We start from the raw sequence: 20,690 nt of genomic DNA, 5'->3' as shown, positions 1-20,690 counted from the left end.
TGACCTGGGGAGTTCCTCTTTCAGTATCCTATCATTTTGCCTTTTCATACTGTTCATGGGGTTCTCAAGGCAAGAATACTGAAGTGGTTTGCCATTCCCTTCTCCAGTGGACCACATTCTGTCAGACCTCTCCACCATGACCCACCCGTCTTGGGTTGCCCCACAGGCATGGCTTAGTTTCATTGAGTTAGACAAGGCTGTGGTCCTAGTGTGATTAGATTGCCTAGTTTTCTGTGAGTATGGTTTCAGTGTGTCTGCCCTCTGATGCCCTCTTGCAACACCTACCATCTTACTTGGGTTTCTCTTACCTTGGGTGAGGGACCTAAATCAAGTCCCTTATGACTATACAGTGGAAGTAACAAATAGATTCAAGGGATTAGATCTGACAGAGTACCTGAAGAACTATGGACAGAGGTTCATGACATTGTACAGGAGGCAGGGATCAAGACTATCCCCCAAAGAAAAGAAATGCAAAAAGGCAAAATGGTTGTCTGAGGAGGCCTTAACAAACAGCTATGAAAAGAAGAGAAGCTAAAGGCAAAGGAGAAAAGGAAAGATAATTCCATTTGAATGCAGAGTTCCAAAGAATAGCAAGGAGAGATAAGAAAGCCTTCCTCAGTGATCAATGCAAAGAAATAGAAGAAAACAATATAATGGGAAAGACTAGAGATCTCTTCAAGAAAATTAGAGATACCAAGGGAACTTTTCATGCAAAGATGGGAACAATGAAGGACAGAAATGGTATGGACCTAACAGAAGCAGAAGATAGTAAGAAGAGGTGGCAAGAATATATAGACAAACGATACAAAAAAGATCTTCATGACCCAGATAATCACAATGGTGTGATCACTCACCTAGAGCCAGACATCCTGGAATGGGAAGTCAAATGGGCCTTAGGAAGCATCACTACCAGGAAAGCTAGTGGAGGTGATGGAATTCCAGTTGAACTATTTCAAATCCTAAAAGATGATGCTGTGAAAGTGGTGCACTCAATATGCCAGCAAATTTGGAAAACTCAGTAGTGGCCACCACAGGTCTGGAAAAGCCACAGGACTGTCCTTTGGACAGTCAGTTTTCATTCCGACGCGAAAGAATGTTCAAACTACCTCACAACTGCACTCGTCTCATATTCTAGCAAAGTAATGCTCAAAATTCTCCAAGCCAGGCTTCAGGAATATGTGAACTGTGAACTTCCAGATTTCAAGCTGGATTTAGAAAAGACAGAGGAACCAGAGATCAAGTTGCGAACATCCATTGGATCATGAAAAAAGCAAGAGAGTTCCAGAAAAACATCTATTTCTGCTTTATTGACTATGCCAAAGCCTTTGACTTTGTGGATCACAACAAACTATGGAAAATTCTTAAAGAGATGGGAATACCAGACTACCTGTCTTGCCTCCTGATGAATCTATATGCAGGTCAGGAAGCAACAGTTAAAACTGGATATGGAACAACAGACTGGTTCCAAATAGGGAAAGTAATATGTCAAGGCTGTATATTGTCACCCTTCTTATTTAACTTATATGCAGAGTACATCATGCAAAATGCCAGACTGGATGAAGCACAAGCTGGAATCAAGATTGCTGGGAGAAATATCAGTAACCTCAGATATGCAGATGGCACCACCCTATGGCAGAAAGTGAAGAACTAAAGAGCCTCTTGATGAAAGTGAAAGAGGAGAGTGAAAAAGTTGGCTTAAAGCTCAACATTCAGAAAACGAAGATCATGGTATCTGGTCCCATCACCTCATGGGAAATAGATGGGGAAACAGTAGAAACAGTGACAGACTTTATCTTTTTGGGCTCCAAAATCACTGCAGATGGTGACTGCAGCCATGAAATTAAAAGACTCTTGCTCCTTGGAAGAAAAGTTATGACCAACCTAAACAGCATATTGAAAAGCAGAGACATTACTTTACCAAGAAAGGTCCATCTAGTCAAAGCTATTTTTTTTCCAGTAGTCACGCATGGATGTGAGAGTTGGAGTATAAAGAAAGCTGAGACTGAAGAATTGATGCTTTTGAACTGTGGTGTTGGAGAAGACTCTGGAGAATCCTTTGGACAGCAAGGAGATCCAACCAGTCCATCCTAAGGGAAATCAGTCCTGAATATTCATTGCAAGGACTGATGCTGAAGCTGAAACTCCAATACTTAGGCCACCTGATGTGAAGAACTGACTCATTGGAAAAGACCCTGATGCTGGGAAAGATTGAAGGCGGGAAGAGAAAGGGACAACAGATGATGAGATGGCTGGATGGCATCATCGACTCAATGGACATGAGTTTGAGTAAACTCCGGGAGTTGGTGATGGACAGGGAGGCCTGGCGTGCTGCAGTCCATGGGGTCGCAAAGAGTTGGACAAGACTGAGCGACTGAACTGAACTGAGCTGAACTGAAGAGTAACTGTATGTAAACTCAGAGTAAATTATATGTTTGTTTTTCTTTATTCCAGTCCTTTCACTGTTGTTTAAAACATGTCAGATTCAGGAAAATCCTAAACCTCTTTAAATACTTACAGACAAGGTTGTGTTTTTTTTCATCAGTTATAAAAATCCTTCCAACCATTTTGGCTGCTGGCCGTACAGGCATAGAGTGAAAGAATTTTCCTTTTGGTATGAAAGCCAGAGAGAAGCCTCCTGGAGCTGTTCAGTTTCCTAGCACAGCTGCTGATGTAGATGACAGTGCTCATTGTTCCGCTTGGAAAGTCTTAGGCATCTTTGCCAGTCAGAGCTGGAAAGGTGCCCAGGAGATCATATAGCCCAGCCCCTTCATTTTCCATGTAATGAAATGAAGACCCAGCTTGGTTAACTGATGTACTTAAATACAGAACAGCTGGCAAATGGCAAAGCTCAGACCAAGTCACTGAGTTCAGACTCTTTTTCTTTGCTCTTCTAGCTATGCCTCTTGTTAAGAAAAATAGGGTAACCCAGTGGTTAAAATGCTTGAAGTAGGAGTATAGAAACCTAATGTCATGAAATGTTAAAAAATGTTAAAAATGCTTGAAATGCATTGTTTTTTTCCCCCATCAGTCCTGTTCCTACTGACTTCTTTTTTTTCTTCAAAATATGGTCCCAAAGTTTCCTTTTCCTGGAACAGGAAGCATTCCTAAGTATTCCAAGGCTGAATTAGTAACTCTCTTCTTTGCTCACAAAGCACTGTGCACATTCCTGCACAATATGCTTATCATATTGTATTACAATTATTCAGTTATCCATCTGCCCTCCTCCCTCCCATCTAATGGACTTCCAGGAGCAGCAGCGGTATCTTCTTGGACTTCACTCCCTAGCACTTGACAGAGAGTCTGGCACTGTGTATACCCTCAGTGTTTTATGAATTAATGAATCAACCAACCACTCTCTCATAGGCTTGCACATCAGTGAATCTTAGGCTTTCTGGCACATAAAAATCATCTGAAGTTCCTGATTAAAAGTTTATTTTTCCAGGCCACACCAGGAGACATGCTGCTTCAGGACTGGGGTGGGGGTCTAAGAGTCTGAGAATAAAAACATGCGGCTTTGCTACCCACTTGATTTCACCATTCTGACCCTAGAGCAGTGGTGTTGACTGATATTTGTGCAAATAAAGAAGATAATATTTATAAAACAGTTCAAGTTATTAGAAGAAAGGTATCTTAGCTCATCAAGGAAATATGATATAAATCTAGCATCCTAAAAATTACCTTAGACATACTGAGTTTAATCTGAGTCTCAAATGCAGAGGAATAAAACCCCCACACAATACCTGGATGGACACCATACCTGTTTGAGCTCTTTCCTTGGTTGGGTTATCTGATTTTTTGTTCCATATTAGTAAACATAATAGCTAATGTTTATGTACTTTTTTAAAAAAACCCAGTAGTGCATCTAAGCCTGCATGGCACTTTATATGTACATACTCTTTTTTTTTTAATGATGACCTGAAGCAACTTTACAGGAGAAAAAGCTGAATTGGGGTAGTTATTAAACTCCTTTTGTATAACTACGAAAAAGTTTTCTGAACATTGTGGGATATTTGTTTATACACATGTTGTTGAATATTTGTATTCAGTTCCTCATGTTACTTTTTACTTGTACCTTATTTCTTTATGCACATTTCTATACAAATATTTAAATGGTCAAATAACATTTCATGTATTTTATCCTGTTACGTAGTCAGTGTTCACCCTAATGTTCTCCCCAATAATGTTGGTTATTTTCGATTATTTGCTATCATATACAGAGTTCTTATGCTCATTTTTGTTCAAATTGTAGTTTTGTATGAAGTCCGGGGAGCATGTTCCCCGGGTGAGATGGGTTAGATGAAAGAGTAGCAAGTTCTAGAGCTCTTGTCTCCTATTGCAGTATTATCTTCCAGAGACACTGAACCAATACAGAACCCACAGGGGTTTTCCCATAGCTTGACCAACATATAATATTATTACCCCAGCTTATTTTTGCTAGTTTAAATGTGCATAGGGCACGACTGAGCGACTTCACTTTCACTTTTCATTTTCATGCATTGGAGAAGGAAATGGCAACCCACTCCAGTGTTCTCGCCTGGAGAATCCCAGGGATGGGGGAGCCTGGTAGGCTGCCGTCTATGGGGTCGCACAGAGTCGGACATGACTGAAGTGACTTAGCAGCAGCAGCAGCAAGGCCTCTCCAGAACTATTTTATTTGGAAGTTCTTTAAGTGAACAAGAAGCAGTTCCTTTCTGTGTGGGAAAGTTCACTGTTACAATTTTCAGGACAAACAGTTCATCTCCTTATTTGACAGTTTTGAAGGGACAGGTTTAATTGCCTTTTGTAGAGACAGGAAATAAGATTGGGGCAGGCTTGATGTGTCAGGGAACAAGATCCGTTGTATAGCTCTGATGTGGAGGATTGCAACAGGAACACCAGCTGTTTATGTAGGGTCGGGGAGCAAGCACGTTGCGATGGCATGATGAAAAAATTATTGGGCTTTTGTTGGACAAAATGAAAGCAAGAACCTGCCCCTCCCACCATTGTATAATTCTCTCACGATGCCACTTTCTTTCATGAAGGTTTTCAGATATTCAGGTAGACCTCTCTGGTCTATGACAGGAAGGACTTCAGAACGGCCAGAAAACTAAAACTCATTATTTGAGAAGCCTTGTGGGGGAGGACCTGGAAGCAGAAGTCACAGGGTCAGTTTGTCAGTCTTATGTGTGAAAAGTCAACTCAGTCACGGAAAAGGACCTTTGCGTAGTTCTCTTCACCCTTTGTGACTATGGTCACCTTCTGAAATAAGCAAATAAGTGATTGCTCTACTGGTTTGGGTCCCTGTGCGAAAAACAAGATGCAGTGTTGTTTGTGAAAGATGGGCCTTTTGTTTTGGATAATAGTCTAGCCTCTTGATTTTTTTTTAGAAATTGGTGACTGTTGAATTTGTAATGAAAATCAGCCTGTTGAGCACTGTAGATTAAAATCTGAAAGTATTCCTCCATTATAGGTTATCATGCTAAATTCTTGGCTTCATTCACTCTTGTCTCTGTAGAACACTCACTCACTCTCTCTCTCTCTCTCTCACACACACACACACACTTGTATCTGTTATCCCTCATCTTTATTTGGAAATTATTCAGATACCACACAATTCACACATTTAACATGTATGAGTCACTTGTTTTCAGTATATTCACAGAGTTGACCATCCATCACCACAATTAATTTTAGAACATTTTCATCACCCCTAAAAGAAACCCCATTCCCAATAGCAGTCACTCCCCATTTGTCTTCAATCGTCCCAGCCCTAGGCACTCATCTGCTTTCTGTCTCTATAGATTTGCTTATTCTGGACTTTTCATGTAAGAAGTTATACTGTATGTGGTCTTTTGGTTTAGCTTCTTTGACTGAATGTGATGTTTTCAAGGTTCATCCATATCATGGTATATATCAGTACTTTTTTTGTTGCTGAATAATATTCCATGTATGATATACCACATTTTGTCTCTCCATTCATTATTCAGGATTCCGGGAAGGAGAGAGAATTGTCTTGTATTGGGTTACACGTCCATCCCTTTGATTGGTAGTTGTACCTGTACAACATGAGGGTGTCAACCCTGAAAGGAAATTGAGGCACTCTTGGGTTGGGAAAGTGGACGCCACAGGTGGGATCAAGACAACTTTTCTGCCTCTCTAGATGCACCACATTGCTGAGATTAGGACCCAAGCAGATCATGTTGGAAACCTCATCATGGAGGAAAGTTAAGAATTATGTCCTAGTATACTTTATAATAGAGAAAATATAATAAGATTTTTAAAATAATATTTAAATATTTTAAGTTATAATTTTTAAAGTGTATATATCTCTATGTTGGACGTATCAGTTCAGTTCAGTTCAGTTCAGTCGCTCAGTCGTGTCCAACTCTTTGCGACCCCATGAATCGCAGCACGCCAGGCCTCCCTGTCCATCACCAGCTCTCGGAGTTCACTCAGATTCATGTCCATCGAATCAGTGATGCCATCTAGCCATCTCATCCTCTGTCGTCCCCTTCTCCTCCTGCCCCCAATCCCTCCCACCATCAAAGTCTTTTCCAATGAGTCAACTCTTCACACGAGATGGCCAAAGTACTGGAGTTTCAGCTTTAGCATCATTCCTTCCAAAGAAATCCCAGGGCTGCTCTCCTTTAGAATGGACTGGTTAGATCTCCTTGCAGTCCAAGGGACTCTCAAGAGTCTTCTCCAACACCACAGTTCAAAAGCATCAATTCTTCGGTGTTCAGCTTTCTTCACAATCCAACTGTCACATCCATACATGACCACTGGAAAAACCATAGCCTTGACTAGATGGACCTTAGTCGGCAAAGTCATGTCTCTGCTTTTGAATATGCTATCTAGGTTGGTCATAACTTCTCTTCCAAGGAGTAAGTGCCTTTATTTCAAATGTAGGGTTTCATTTGGTCCTCAATAATGTTAGTTTCTAGTTATTCTCTATAATGGCCTCATTGTGGTTTAAATACACTTTTGTGAACTAGCGTTAGAATCCAGCCACCAAAGACTGACAATGAGAAAATGAGTTCCAAGTTACAAATGACTAATGAATGAATGCTTTGACTTTTCCCACACAAAAGTCAAGTTGCTCAGAACTCCCCCAGTGATTAAGAATCTGCCTTGCAATGAAGCGAACACAGGTTTGATCTCTGATCTGGGAACTAAGATCCCAAAATGCCCAGGGGTCAACTAAGCTGCAAAGAGAAATACCACATATACAACGAAGATGCCTCATGCTGCAACCAAGACCTGACACAGACAAGTACATATTCGTAAAAAGAAGAAAATAATTTCTTTAGTCTGATAATAGTAATAATAATAATAATAAAAGCCAACCTGCTCATTGTCTGGGATATTGCTGGTCAGTGCCACCCACCAGCAGCTGTGGATGTGGAGCGGGACTCTTCCTGTGCCCCTTCTGCCTGCAGGGATGTTGTCTGGGGGCTCAGCAGGGTCACTTCCACTGACTTGAAGGATCACTCACTTGGTGTGGTTTGGAACAGTTACAGCCCTTTCAATTCCAGGTAGCACCTAAGGTGCCTGTGGGGAGGCAGAGGTGTCCATAAAGCAGTTCTCTGGCATTTTCCATGATAGCAAGCAGCAACCGGAAGTGCTCCACCGCTGAAAGGAGAGTGACTGGCTCAAAACGGCGACTCTGGGCTTAAAGGACTGTCGTCAGAGGCCAGATGTCCTCGCTCGGAAACTGTGCCTCTGAATGGGCTGGGAAGAAGGAGCCAAGCGCGCTGGGTCTTTTGTTTGGGCTCCAAACTTTTTTTCCCCTTGTGCTGTCATCCTTCAGTGCGTGCCTGCATGCTGAGTCGCTTCAGCCATGTCCTACTCTTAGCGACTCTTTGGGCTGTAGCCCGCCAGGCTCCTCTGTCCATGGGATTCTCCAGGCAAGAATACTGGAGTGGGTTGCCATGTCCTTCTCCAGGGGATCTTCCCAACCCAGGGATCCAACCGGGGCCTCTTACATCTTCCACATTGGCAGGCAGGTTCTGTACCACTAGCGCGCCTGAGAAGCCATCATCCTTCCAGTATTGGGCAAGTGCCCTGTCTGCAGGCCTCCTCGCTTCTGCGAACTTCTCAAGGGAGTGTATGATCACCCTAAAGCCCTAGTGTCCACTCAGAGCCCACTGAGGGCATTTTAGTAAGTTCTGCCAGTCACCCAGCTAAGGAATCAGTTTTCTAACGTGATATCAGAGATTGTAACTATAATTGCTGTGATGCTTTGAAGTAACCACTTCATTTAGATTTTTCTGTTTTAACCCAAGGTATTCTTCTGCGGAAATAAGGAAACAGTTTACCCTCCCACCAAACCTTGGCCAGTACCATCGACAAAGCATAAGTACCTCTGGCTTCCCCTCTCTTCAGCTAGTAAGTATGAGTTACAGGTTTGCTTAGAGACTGATCAAAGGCAGAAGTGCCCCACTTATGCTTATGCTTCCTAAGTCTTCTAAGATTTTCCCACCTCTACCTTACATCACCAACCACCAGTTCCTAGCCCTGCGTCTACGTTTTGACATCAGTTTCCCTCTCTCCTGTGGTCTGTGTGCATGCCAGTCGTTTCAGTCATGTCTGACTCTTTGTGACTCTATGGACTATAACCTGCCAGGCTCCTCTATCAATGGGATTTTCCAGTCAAGCATACAGGAGTGGGTCACCATGCCCTCCGCCAAGGGATCTTCCCAACCCAGGGATCCAACTTGAGCCTCCTGTGGCTCCTGCATTGCAGGTGGGTTCTTTACTGCTGAACCACAGGGAAGCCCCTCCTTCCATCAGCTAGGGCTTAAAGTGCAAAGCGAACCTAATTCTGAAGTTTCTGGACTCGGTAGACTTCCCAGGCTACTTGCTTTCACCCAAATTACGATTCACATTTTGGGGAAGGAAAGGATTAGCCTGGAAACTTAATCACCATTTGTAACATGCTTTTTTGGGGGAAAAAAATTTTTTTTCCAAAATCTGAAAAGTCAAGTTATGAACCTTAAGCTTTTAAAGTAATTTTTTGGAATAATTTTATTGTAATTTACTTACAGTAAATTCACTCATTTGAAGGTGTACAGTTTGAGGAATTTGGCCAGTTTATAGTTAATTTGTATAGCCACAATGTAGAATGTTTTACCCTAAATAGCCCCGCTGTGCCCCTTTCTGTGGGTCTTCCCTCGCAGTCCCCAGCCAGCAGCACCAGACGATCACCAGTCCACCTCTGTCATAAGTCTGCTTTCTCTGGAACTTCGTATCATTGGAATCAGACGGTATGAACCTTAATTTTTAGAACACCCCCCCCCCCCACCTTTTAAGTTGAAGATTGCCCACATTTTTATACTAACACCAGTTGTTGAGTGTGTGTATATATGTTATGTTATTTGAGGACTAAATGCCAGACGTGACCAGTGGGTTAAATCTAACTTAAATGAGTTGGTTGGTAAAACCAGAAGTGAGCATTCACTTCCTTTTTGAGAGAGCTGCAGCCTCCACTTTACTCACTTCCTCACTTTCTGGCTTGTTCTAGCGGTTATCTTAAGGAGCTTAGGTTATTTTTTCTTTCTCACTTGTTCCTTCAAAACCACTTCTGCTCTTAGAAATTTGGTAACCTGCCGCCCAGTTTCCTGTAGCCGCCATTTTGTCTCCTGTGGCAATTTCCACACCGTGTAACTGTGTATCTTTCAAAGGTATGTTTGCTGGAGGGATTTGTGATTCTTTCAGTAGGATAATTTGTGGGTTATGTCACTGGTGAAACAGTAGTACTAAAAAATGTATAGCACCTTTTACTGCAAAAGATAATTTGCAGTGGCAGTGCTTTAAAAAAAATCTATCTATGACTTTGGTAGCATGTTCAACTGCCCTTTTTATTTGTACTTTTTCTGTTTCAAAGTCACAGATTATAATAAAAGCATATCAAGTGCATAACATCCATGATGTATTAGATATACTTTAAGATAAATTTGGTATGCTTTTTAGTTTCATTGGTGCTGATATATATTTCATTGAAAAAAATTTTTTTAAATTTCTGACCAAAATTGTCTTATAGAATATACAAAATGCAGTTAAAAAGTGACTGGATACACTTTTAAATCTTAAACAAGGTGGGGGATGTGGGGTTTGGTTCTTTGCTTCTCTGTAAATTTAGATTACAGCGTTCTGCAGTAGCTGCCTTGAGAAATAGTGTGGCCCTCACTATTAAGAGGCTTTAAGGAAGTTTAGCTCACAGACGTTAACCCCTTAGCTACACACCAGCTGCAGCCTGAAATTTCTTCAGGAGAAATTTTTTTTAAGCCACAAACCTTAAAAAATTGTCTCCTATTTGCAGGCGTTCTTTTGGTAGTTATGCCTCCTCATCACTAGGTTTTGACAAACGTGAATTTGGATGAATTATTTCATTAGCTAGATGGTAGAATTAACATGTGGCTTAACTACTCATTTTCTAATAGAAGATCTCAGAGAAATAGCAAAAATGTTTATCTATACATGAGTCATGTATAATTTCTACCTGATTCTATTTGCAAATGAATAGCCTTTAAAACGTGTTTCTCCTGCTTAATTCCATTTTAGTCTTCTGAATATTTTCCCCCAGGTCTCTACTCAGCTTTAGCACAGTGTGCAGACCCTGTTTCTTCTGATTAACTGCGTGATGAGCAGATGGCAGGAGAGGGCCAAAATCTGCCTTTGATTAATCTTTTGTTTTTTAAATGCATGGCCTACTCAGAAAAATCCAATCACCCTAATGTTTACCTTGTGGTCCTGTCATAATATCAGAATGAAGTGGCTGTTCTTTCCCTTGAGTCATCTTTCTGAATGAAGGTTCCTCCAGCAAAAATCACCCACTTACATGATAATTTCCCTTTTCCTTAAGAAACTATTTCATTTCATAGAAAGATAATGAGACATTTCAGGAAGATTTATTTCTGGAAAGGCAGAGGAATGAATAGTTTATCGCCTAAAGACTCTCAACCTGAAGCAGCTCTTCTTAAATGAGAAGCCATAGACTGTTCATTGTAAGATTTTAGATGATTGAAAAATTTGACTAAGTGCATTTTGACTTTTATTTCCCTTACCTTTGTTTATGGAACCACCATTTCAACAACTCCACATGCTGATATAAATAATTGTTTAATTTTTAAGAGTATTTAATTGGCACCAAGTTATTTATTATGGTTTTAAAATGTAATGCTTATTTTATAGTGGAGTAGAGTTTATTTACAATGCTCTGCTAGTTTCAAGTGTACAACAAAGTGGTTCAGTTATATATGTTATTGTAAAATATTTAGAAGAGTTCCCGGTATACAGTAGGTCCTTGCTGACTTTCTGTTTTATATATAGTAGTGTGCATTACTATATATACACATGTTAATCCTAAACTCCTAATTCATCTCTCCTCTGCCCCCTTGCCCCTTTAGTAACCCTAAGCTTGTTTTCAAAGTCTGTGAGTCTGTGTCTGCTTTTTAAATAAGTTCATTTCTATCATTTTTTAAGATTCCATATATAAGTGATATCATATGTTTGTCTGACTTATTTCATTTAGTATGATCATCTCTAGGTCCATCCATGTTGCTTCAAGTGGCATTATTTCGTTTCTTTATAGCTAAGCAATATTCCGTCATGCGTATGCACCACATTTTTATCCCTTCCTCTGTTGATGGACATTTAAGTTGCTTCCGTGTCTTAGTTATTGTAAATGTGCTGCAGTGAATGTTGGAGTGCCTGTATGTTTTTGAAGTATGGTTTTCCCCAGATACATGCCCAGGAATGGGTTTGTTGAATCATATGATAGTTTTTTTAAATTTTAATTTTAAGGAACCTCCATACTGTTCTCCATAGTGGTTGTACAAATTTACATTCCTACCAACAGTGTAGGAAGGTTCCCTTTTCTCCGCACCTTCACCAGCCATTTATTGTTTGTACGTTTTTTGATAATGGCCATTCTGACCTGTGTGAAGTGATAGCTCATTTTGGTTTTGATTGCGTTTCTCTAATAATTAGTGATGTTGCGTAGCTTTCTATGTGCTTTATAGAAATTGACATTATCTAAAACCCAATCGAATATAAGCTTCTTGTTTTGCAAGAGGCAGGAACTTGCAGTCAGGTGGATCCGGGGGGGAGTATAAGTATCACTTTTTAGTTACATACTTAGGGGGCCAGTTATTTAACTTTGACTAGGACTTCAGTTTCTTCACTTGCACTATGGGCATAGTAATGCTACCCCTATTAGGGTTAATACAGAAGGATAAAATAGATTCTGTGTAAATGGAGGCTAATGCTGCTGTCTATGTATTTGACACTATGGAGACACTGTGGGAGATTTCAAGAAGATGAATAGGAGATGCTTTTGCCTTCTAAGGGCCTTATGATATATTTGGGAGGGCAGATAAAATAGAGAATCCAAACTGGCTTCGAGTATGGTAGATATTCAGGAGAGAAAGATCTAAGATAAAAAAAATAAGAAGTAAAGGCTTGAAGGGGGAGGCCGAGAAGATTTAGAGGAAGCTTCTCAACCCTGGCTCTAATTAGAATCACCTGAGACCTTTAGAAACACACCTGTGTCCTCTCATAGAACAATTACGTCAGAATCCCAAATATCGGTATTTTAAATTCCCTGGGACTTTTACATGTGGTCCAGATTGAGCACCAGTTAAAGAACCTATATACATAGAAGTAGTACAGATATTGATAGGAGGAGGAACATAAGAAAGGCAGAGTTCCTTTTGCTGTCCTGGCTGCTCTGCATTTCAGAAAGTGTAGTAAGTGAAGGCTACTTGCTAATCCTGTGGATATATTTTTATATGCCTATAGTGGATTCTGTCATAAATCTGATAAATCAAGTGAGAGGAAGGATGTGTTTGATTTTGTGGGTATTTGTGTGTGTGTGTGTGTGTGTGTGTGTGTGTGTGTGTGTGTGGTGTTATTGGGTTTTTGTTTTTTTTAACTCTAATTGTAAATGTTAGCTGTGATGATTGTGTATACATACATTTTCAAAGTAGATAAAACATAAAAATTTTGTATTTTTTAATATGAAAAGGATCTACCATTTAGATTCGGTTTTATAGACAAAATGCAATGATGCAGACTTACCGTGGGTCTTTTGTGACACTCTTAATAGTCCTATGTCATGAGCATGTAAATAGATTGCATACCCCCTGATGCCAATCACCTATAAAAGTAAAAAACTATATATTAGTATCTTCATTAAGATGAATCTGTAAAATATTAAAACAATTTTTCTGATTATTCAAAGTAGAAAGGAGAGTGAAATATACAAGAGTAGAAAGGTAGGTCATCTTTGCCCTAACTTAGAAAGAATTTGAGACACTATGTGCATGGTTAATAACCTACATTTTTATAGAGGGAAAATCTTATTTTTTAAAATGAGAAAAGAAAAATTATGAAGTAAAATGGAATGAATCAGCTGGGCCAGAACAGTTCTTGCTAAAGAGAAGGATGTGTAGAAAGCCACATCCTGGATATAAACGAAAACACCATGGTTACACGATGTGCTTGTATGTAACAGTTATGAAAGAAAAAAAGGAGGTCTCATACTTACAAAGCACTTGTTTTTGTTACATGTTTAAGCTTCTGTGTAATCAGGCAACCTTTTTGTTTTATTGCCAAGGGTGATCTAAATGATGGGTCACTTGATAAACATGGTGATCTTCTTTTATTTTTCCTTTGTGCTTCATCTTTCTAGAAGTTAGGCTGTCCTTAGGTTTCAGTGATTTAACTGGAGGGGACATGATGGAAAATGAAGATATCGTTATAATTTCCACGCACATTCACAATTGAAGGTCAGATGAGTGCCACCGTGCATGCAGAGCATGAGTTTCATTACTATCATGGTAAAGCAGAGGAATCAAACCAGTCTTGGTAAGATTAGATTGATGTCCGTTGTGGCATGTCAGTATCTTCTGTGCAGTGGCATCAGTGGAAGATTGCCGCTGGTGGAAGCAGGGACGTATTCCTTAATCTAAGCCATGAAGGGCTTTGAGATGTTGAAGCCGGAGAACTTTACTGCCTTATGCTCTGTTTACTTCAAGATAGTAGAAGAGCCAAGAGGATTGCTTTAGGTATTCATTCATTCAAGAAATATATGTTAGGTCTCACTCTGTGCCAGGAATTGCTCTACAAGCTGGAGTGACAATAGTGAATGTAACAAAGCGTCTGTCTTCATGAGCTTGCATTCTAGAATGAGAGACGTAGACAAATAAGTGAATGTAGACTATGTGAAGGGATAGTAAGTGCTTTAAAGAATGAAACATGGATAGGAAATAGGGAGTGACACAGAAGAGGGGACTATTTTGGATTGAGTGGTCTGTGAAGGCCTGCAGGTCTAGAAAGGAGGCACTTGGGAAGAATTATGAATGAACTTAACAGGTATTTGAAGGAAGAGTATTCGATTTAGAAGAAACAGTACATTCAAAGTCCCAAAGCAAGAGCACGTGGCATGCTGTAGGAGCAGTAAGGATGCAGACAGTGGGCTGAGCAGAGTGGGCAGTGAGATGGTAGAAGAATCAAGGCTGAGTCGTAGGCCTCTGAGACCTTGGAAGAATTTTGGCCCTTACTTGGATTGAAATGGGAAGTTATTGGAAGCACTGGCTTAGCACAATTTGCATTTTTATTATAAAGATTGCTTATAAGGTTCTTTTTTTATAAAGATCTTTCTTGCTGCTATATGGAGATAGATTCCAGATAGATGGGGAGGGCAGTTAGGAAATTGACACAATAACTCAGGAAAATGATGGCAGTGCTTTGGAAATGGGTAGTGGCAGTAGAAAAGGTGAGAAGTGGTTGGATCCTAGATAGATTTCAAAAGTAAAGCGGATGGGATTTTCTGATAGATAATATGTACGATGTGAGAGAGAGATAAATCGACATTGGCCCAAAAGATTTTCCCCTGTACAGCTGGTGGAATGGAATTGCCACTTGCTGAGATGCAGAGACTTGAAAGATATAAGAAGAGCAGATCAGCAGGAAAATTAAATAATTTTGAATTTGTCATGTTTGAGAGGCCTGTTAGATCACCAAAGAGTGATGTTGAACTATAATTGGAAAAATCAACCTAAATGTCAGGACAAAGATTGAGGCTACAGATAATTTTAAAAACAACAAAAAAAGGTATTTAAAGTCATGGACATAGATGAGATCATATGGGAGTAAATTCAGACTGGGGAGAGAAGCTCTTTTAGGACGCAGCCTGAGGGCGCTGCAAAGCAGAAGGAGAACCTAGAAAAAGTGGTGTCTCAGAGGGGGAGTGACCAAGAAAGTGTCTGTTCCAGTTTGCTGGACTGAGGGGTTTCCTGGTACATGGACTTTCAGAACCTGGGATACACTAGGACAGTTTGTCCCTCTCCAGGTGAAGAAAGTGTTTCACGAAGGAGAGAGTGATTAACTGTCCAGTGCTGTGGACAAACCAGGAGTGAGCAACAGCCCTTGAATTTGGCAACGTGAAGGTCTTGGATGACACTGACCAAGACTTGCCTCTCATGAACAGCCAAGTCAGTTTGAGGACCACCCCCCAGGGGATCAACATGCCTGATGGTACAAGGACAAGGCACTTATAAGCATCATGCCTCTTCCCCTACCCCCAGCCAATGGGCATGAAGCTCCCTCATGTTGTAACAAAGTACCCGGTCCCTTGTGGTACTTCCTAGCTGGCACAGTGGTAAAGCATCTGCCTGCCAGTGCAGCAGATGCAAGAGATACCAGTTCAAAACCTGGGTTGGGAAGATCCCTTGGAGGAGGAAGTGGCAAACAGTTCCAGTATTCTTGCCTGGGAAATCCCATGGACAGAGGAGCCTGGTGGGCTGCAGTCTGTGGGGTGGAAAGAGTTGGATATGGCTGAGTACACACACGTACATCCTTATGATTACCTGTGTAACTTGGGCCAAGTCATTTAACCTCTCTGTTTTTCAGTATCCTTATTTGGGAGATAATGTCCAGATTTGTCATTTTAATCTTCTATCAATGTGTTGACTGCTGTGCTAGGGCTACATAGATTAATTTTCAACAGACATGGTTCTGGTGCTGTAGAAATTTTCTATTTCAAGTTGAATCGTACACCATGTTAGGAGAACTAGCCATTGATATACATTAAAGGACAAAGGAAAATTCAGACCCTTTTCATTTAAAAAATGGATATTTGTGAATAATTTAAGCCTTTAAAGTATTTATAGGGGCTTCCCTGGTGGCTCAGAGGTTAAAGTGTCTGCCTGCAATGTGGGAGACCTGGGTTCGATCCCTGGGTCGGGAAGATCCCCTGGAGAAGGAAATGGCAACCCACTCCAGTATTCTTGCCTGGAGAATCCCATGGACAGAGGAGCCTGGTGGGCTACAGTCCACAGGGTTGCAAAGAGTTGGACATGACTGAGCGACTTCACTTTACTTTTTTCTTTAAAGTATTTATACTATTTTTGTGTATTTCTAGTCTTCTGTTGATCAGACCTCGGGGCGGGGCGGGGGGCGGGGAGGGGAATAGCTAGAAAGAAAGACTGCACAAACCTTCACTAGAGGAGTGTTGAAAATTGATTGAAGGCATTGACTGCGTCTCTTTGGCCTACTGCTGGACTGCTAGGGACACCAGTGAGTATATGTTGAAGGAGTGAAAGTAGGTGTATTAGTCTGGATTCAACTGGAACAGTGGAGCTGGTAGGAGATGTATCTTCATGTATGATAAGGAATTGATTACAGGGCATTGGCTTACCCACTGGTGGTGGCTGGCTAAGCAAGCCTGAGGTCCACAGGGCGATCAGGAAGATAAGATCATAACATGCAGGAACTCCATGGGTGTGATCTAAAGCTTCAAGCCCTGGAAATTCCAGAGAGCCTCCACCCTCATTGAAAAGGCATCCAACTGGTTAAGTCAGGCCACCCAGGCTAATCTCCCTTTTGATTACCTTAAGTCTGTAATGTCACATTACAGCAGCACTTCAACTGGTCTTGATTGTATCAGTAGGTATGTGTATGCTACCGAATAACTGCAGCCTCCCGTCTGTCCTCCAGTTCTGGCAAGAGAACACCCCTGTAGCCCACCACACCTGGAAAAATACTAGGAAGGCAATTTGGAGGAATGTAGTTCTGCTGAGCCAAGTTGACACATGACAAAGCCATTACAGTAAAAGTCTGATTTAGGATAATTTGCTATCTTAAGTTTTTTTTGTTTGGTTTTTGTTTTGATTATTTAGGTTTTTTTCATACATTATTTTAACAAATGATAATTCCTTGGATAAGATGAACTTGAAATTACTTTGGACCGTTCAAACTAGTCTGAGTCTCCACTGATTAGAAGGTCACATATAACTCAGTAGCAGAGAAAACAAAAACAATATATTTTCATGTTTGACTTTTATTCTCCCAAGAGGCCAAGGGACTGATCTTAGAACATCCCCCCCACCCCGCCCCACCATTCCCAAACTTCAGCCCAGTGAAACACAATACCACTGTAAATCTCCTCAATATTTGTATATACCTAAATAGCATTGTGTATGTGGGTATGTGTTGATTGCTTCGTAATATATAAAACCCACTCTTGAGATTGACTTCAGATAACTTGGAGAACAGAAATCTCTTTTGGTTCCTGTTTATTATTTGAACATGCAAGAGGAGCAACTTGCTCAGAGGCCTAGTTAACAGTAGCTGGCATCTCCACTCACTTGCCAACAGCAGGGCTAGTTTATATCATCTTTGCAACAACAGTTTCCTCCCTTGTTAGTTTCAGCATAGAAAGTGTGGGGAGACTAGTTATTAAATGCTGGCTGTGTGTGGTGTTAGACTAATGCTCAGTAATTCTATCATTATGGCTTATTTTTATAGTCTCTTCAGTCCTGAAGTAGATTCACACCTTAAGAGTATTATGACTTTATGATCAATTGTGCATATTGCATTTGGCACATTGCCACACAGTGTTCAATGATGATGGTATATACTTTTTCATAGCTCCCCCCTCCAAAGATAGCATTATGTTTTATGTGAGAAAGTGTCAGACTTCCCTGTCCCACAGTCGACTCAAGATCTGTAGAAAGAGCAGCTCCATAAGGGTCAGCTCGGTGACTTGTGTTTATTTATTTTTTAAAAATATTTGTTTCTATTGATTATTTATTCAGCTGCACTGGGTCTTAGTTGTGACACTTGGGACCTTCTAGTTGCAGCATGCAGGATCTAGTTCCCCAACCAGGGATCAAACCCAGGCCTTTTGCATTGGGAGTGCCACTGGACCACCAGACAAGTCCCCCAGTGACATGATTTAGTAGATGTTCAGCAAGTAATTGCTGAATGAGGAAGTCAGCTGTCCTTTCTCCCTGGCTCTTGGGCAGCCTGTCCAATAGGTGACAGGTGCCATTATCAGCCAGGCATTTTTTCTAATGCTTGTGACTTTGAATTTTAAAAAGTGAAAGTATTAGTTGCTCAATCGCTCAGTATTTAACTCTGCGATCCCATATACTGTAGCCTGCCAGGCTCCTCTGTCCATGGAATTCTCTAAGCAAGAATGCTGGAGTGGGTTGCCATTCGCTTCTCCAGAATATCTTCCTGATCAGGGGATCAAACCTGGGTTTCTCACATTGCAGGCAGATTCTTTACTATCTGAGCCACCAGGGAAGCCCTTTCAAATTTTAGGGATGTGACAATTATAATACTTAGACTGGACCTAAATTTTTCTTCTCTCTGATGATTTCACACCAACGCCCAGTTCAGTTCAGTTCAATTACTCAGTCGTGTCCGACTCTTTTCAACCCCATGAATTGCAGCATGCCAGGCCTCCCTGTCCATCACCAACTCCCAGAGTTCACTCAGATTCATGTCCATCAAGTCAGTGATGCCATCCAGCCATCTCATCCTCTGTCGTCCCCTTCTCCTCCTGCCCCCAGTCGCTCCCAGCATCAGAGTCTTTTCCCATGAGTCAACTCTTCGCAAGAGGTGGCCAAAGTACTGGAGTTTCAGCTTTAGCATCATTCCTTCCAAAGAAATCCCAGGGCTGATCTCCTTTAGAATGGACTGGTTGGATCTCCTTGCAGTCCAAGGGACTCTCAAGAGTCTTCTCCAATACCACAGTTCAAAAGCATCAATTCTTCGGTGCTCAGCTTTCTTCACAGTCCAACTCTCACATCCATACATGACCACAGGAAAAACCATAGCCTTGAATAGACAGACTTTGTTGGCAAAGTAATGTCTCTGCTTTTGAATATGCTATCTAGATTAGTCATAGCTTTTCTTCCAAGAAGCAAGTGTCTTTTAATTTCATGGCTGCAGTCACCATCTGCAGTGATTTTGGAGCCCCCCAAAATAAAGTCTGACACTGTTTCCCCTGTTTCCCCATCTATTTCCCATGAAGTGATGGGACTGGATGCCATGATTTTCGTTTTCAGAATGTTGAGCTTTAAGCCAACTTTTTCACTCTCTTCTTTCACTTTCATCCAGAGGCTTTTTAGTTCCTCTTCACTTTCTGCCATAAGGGTGGTGTCATCTGCATATCTGAGGTTATTGATATTTCTCCCGGTAGTCTTGATTCCAACTTGTGTTTCTTCCAGCCCAGCGTTTCTCATGATGTATTCTGCATATAAATTAAATAAGCAGAGGGACAATATACAGCCTTGACGTACTCCTTTTCCTATTTGGAACCAGTCTATTGTTCCATGTCCAGTTCTAACTGTTGCTGCCTGACCTGCATATAGGTTTTTCAAGAGGCAGGTCAGGTGGTCTGGTATTCCCATCTCTCTCAGAATTTTCCACAGTTTATTGTAATCCACACAGTCAAAGGCTTTGGCATAGTCAATAAAGCAGAAATAGATGTTTTTCTGGAACTCTCTTGCTTTTTCGATGATCCAGCGGATGTTGGCCATTTGATCTCTGGTTCCTCTGCCTTTTCTAAAACCAGCTTGAACATCAGGAAGTTCACGGTTCATGTATTGCTGAAGCCTGGCTTGGAGAATTTTGAGCATTACTTTACTAGCGTGTGAGATGAGTGCAATTGTGCGGTAGTTTGAGCATTCTTTGGCATTGCCTTTCTTTGGGATTGGAATGAAAACTGACCTTTTCCAGTCCTGTGGCCACTGCTGAGTTTTCCAAATTTGCTGGCATATTGAGTGCAGCACTTTCACAGCATCATCTTTCAGGATTTGAAATAGTTCAACTGGAATTCATCACCTCCACTAGCTTTGTTCATAGTTATGCTTCCTAAGGCCCACTTGACTTCACATTCCAGGATGTCTGCCTCTAGGTGAGTGATCACACCATTGTAATTATGTGGGTCGTGAAGATATTTTTTGTACAGTTCTTCCGTGTATTCTTGCCACCTTTTCTTAATATCTTCTGCTTCTCTTAGGTCCCTACCATTTCTGTCCTGTATCGAGCCCGTCTTTGCATGAAATGTTCCCTTGATATCTCTAATTTTCTTGAAGAGATCTCTAGTCTTTCCCATTCGTTGTTTTCCTCTATTTCTTTGCATTGATCACTGAAGAAGGCTTTCTTATCTCTTCTTGCTATTCTTTGGAATTCTGCATTCAGATGCTTATATCTTCCTTTTTCTCCTTTGCTTTTTGCTTCTCTTCTTTTCACAGCTATTTGTAAGGCCTCCCCAGACAGCCATTTTGCTTGTTTGCATTCCTTTTCCATGGGGATGGTCTTGATCCCTGTCTCCTGTACAGTGTCAGAAACCTCTGTCCATAGTTCATCAGGCAACTCTATCTATCAGATCTAGTCCCTTAAATCTATTTCTC

The sequence above is a fragment of the Budorcas taxicolor genome, chromosome 8 (assembly GCF_023091745.1).
Source record: "Budorcas taxicolor isolate Tak-1 chromosome 8, Takin1.1, whole genome shotgun sequence".
NCBI classification, from domain to species: Eukaryota; Metazoa; Chordata; class Mammalia; order Artiodactyla; family Bovidae; genus Budorcas; species Budorcas taxicolor.
Note: the sequence above shows the minus strand (reverse complement) of the source record.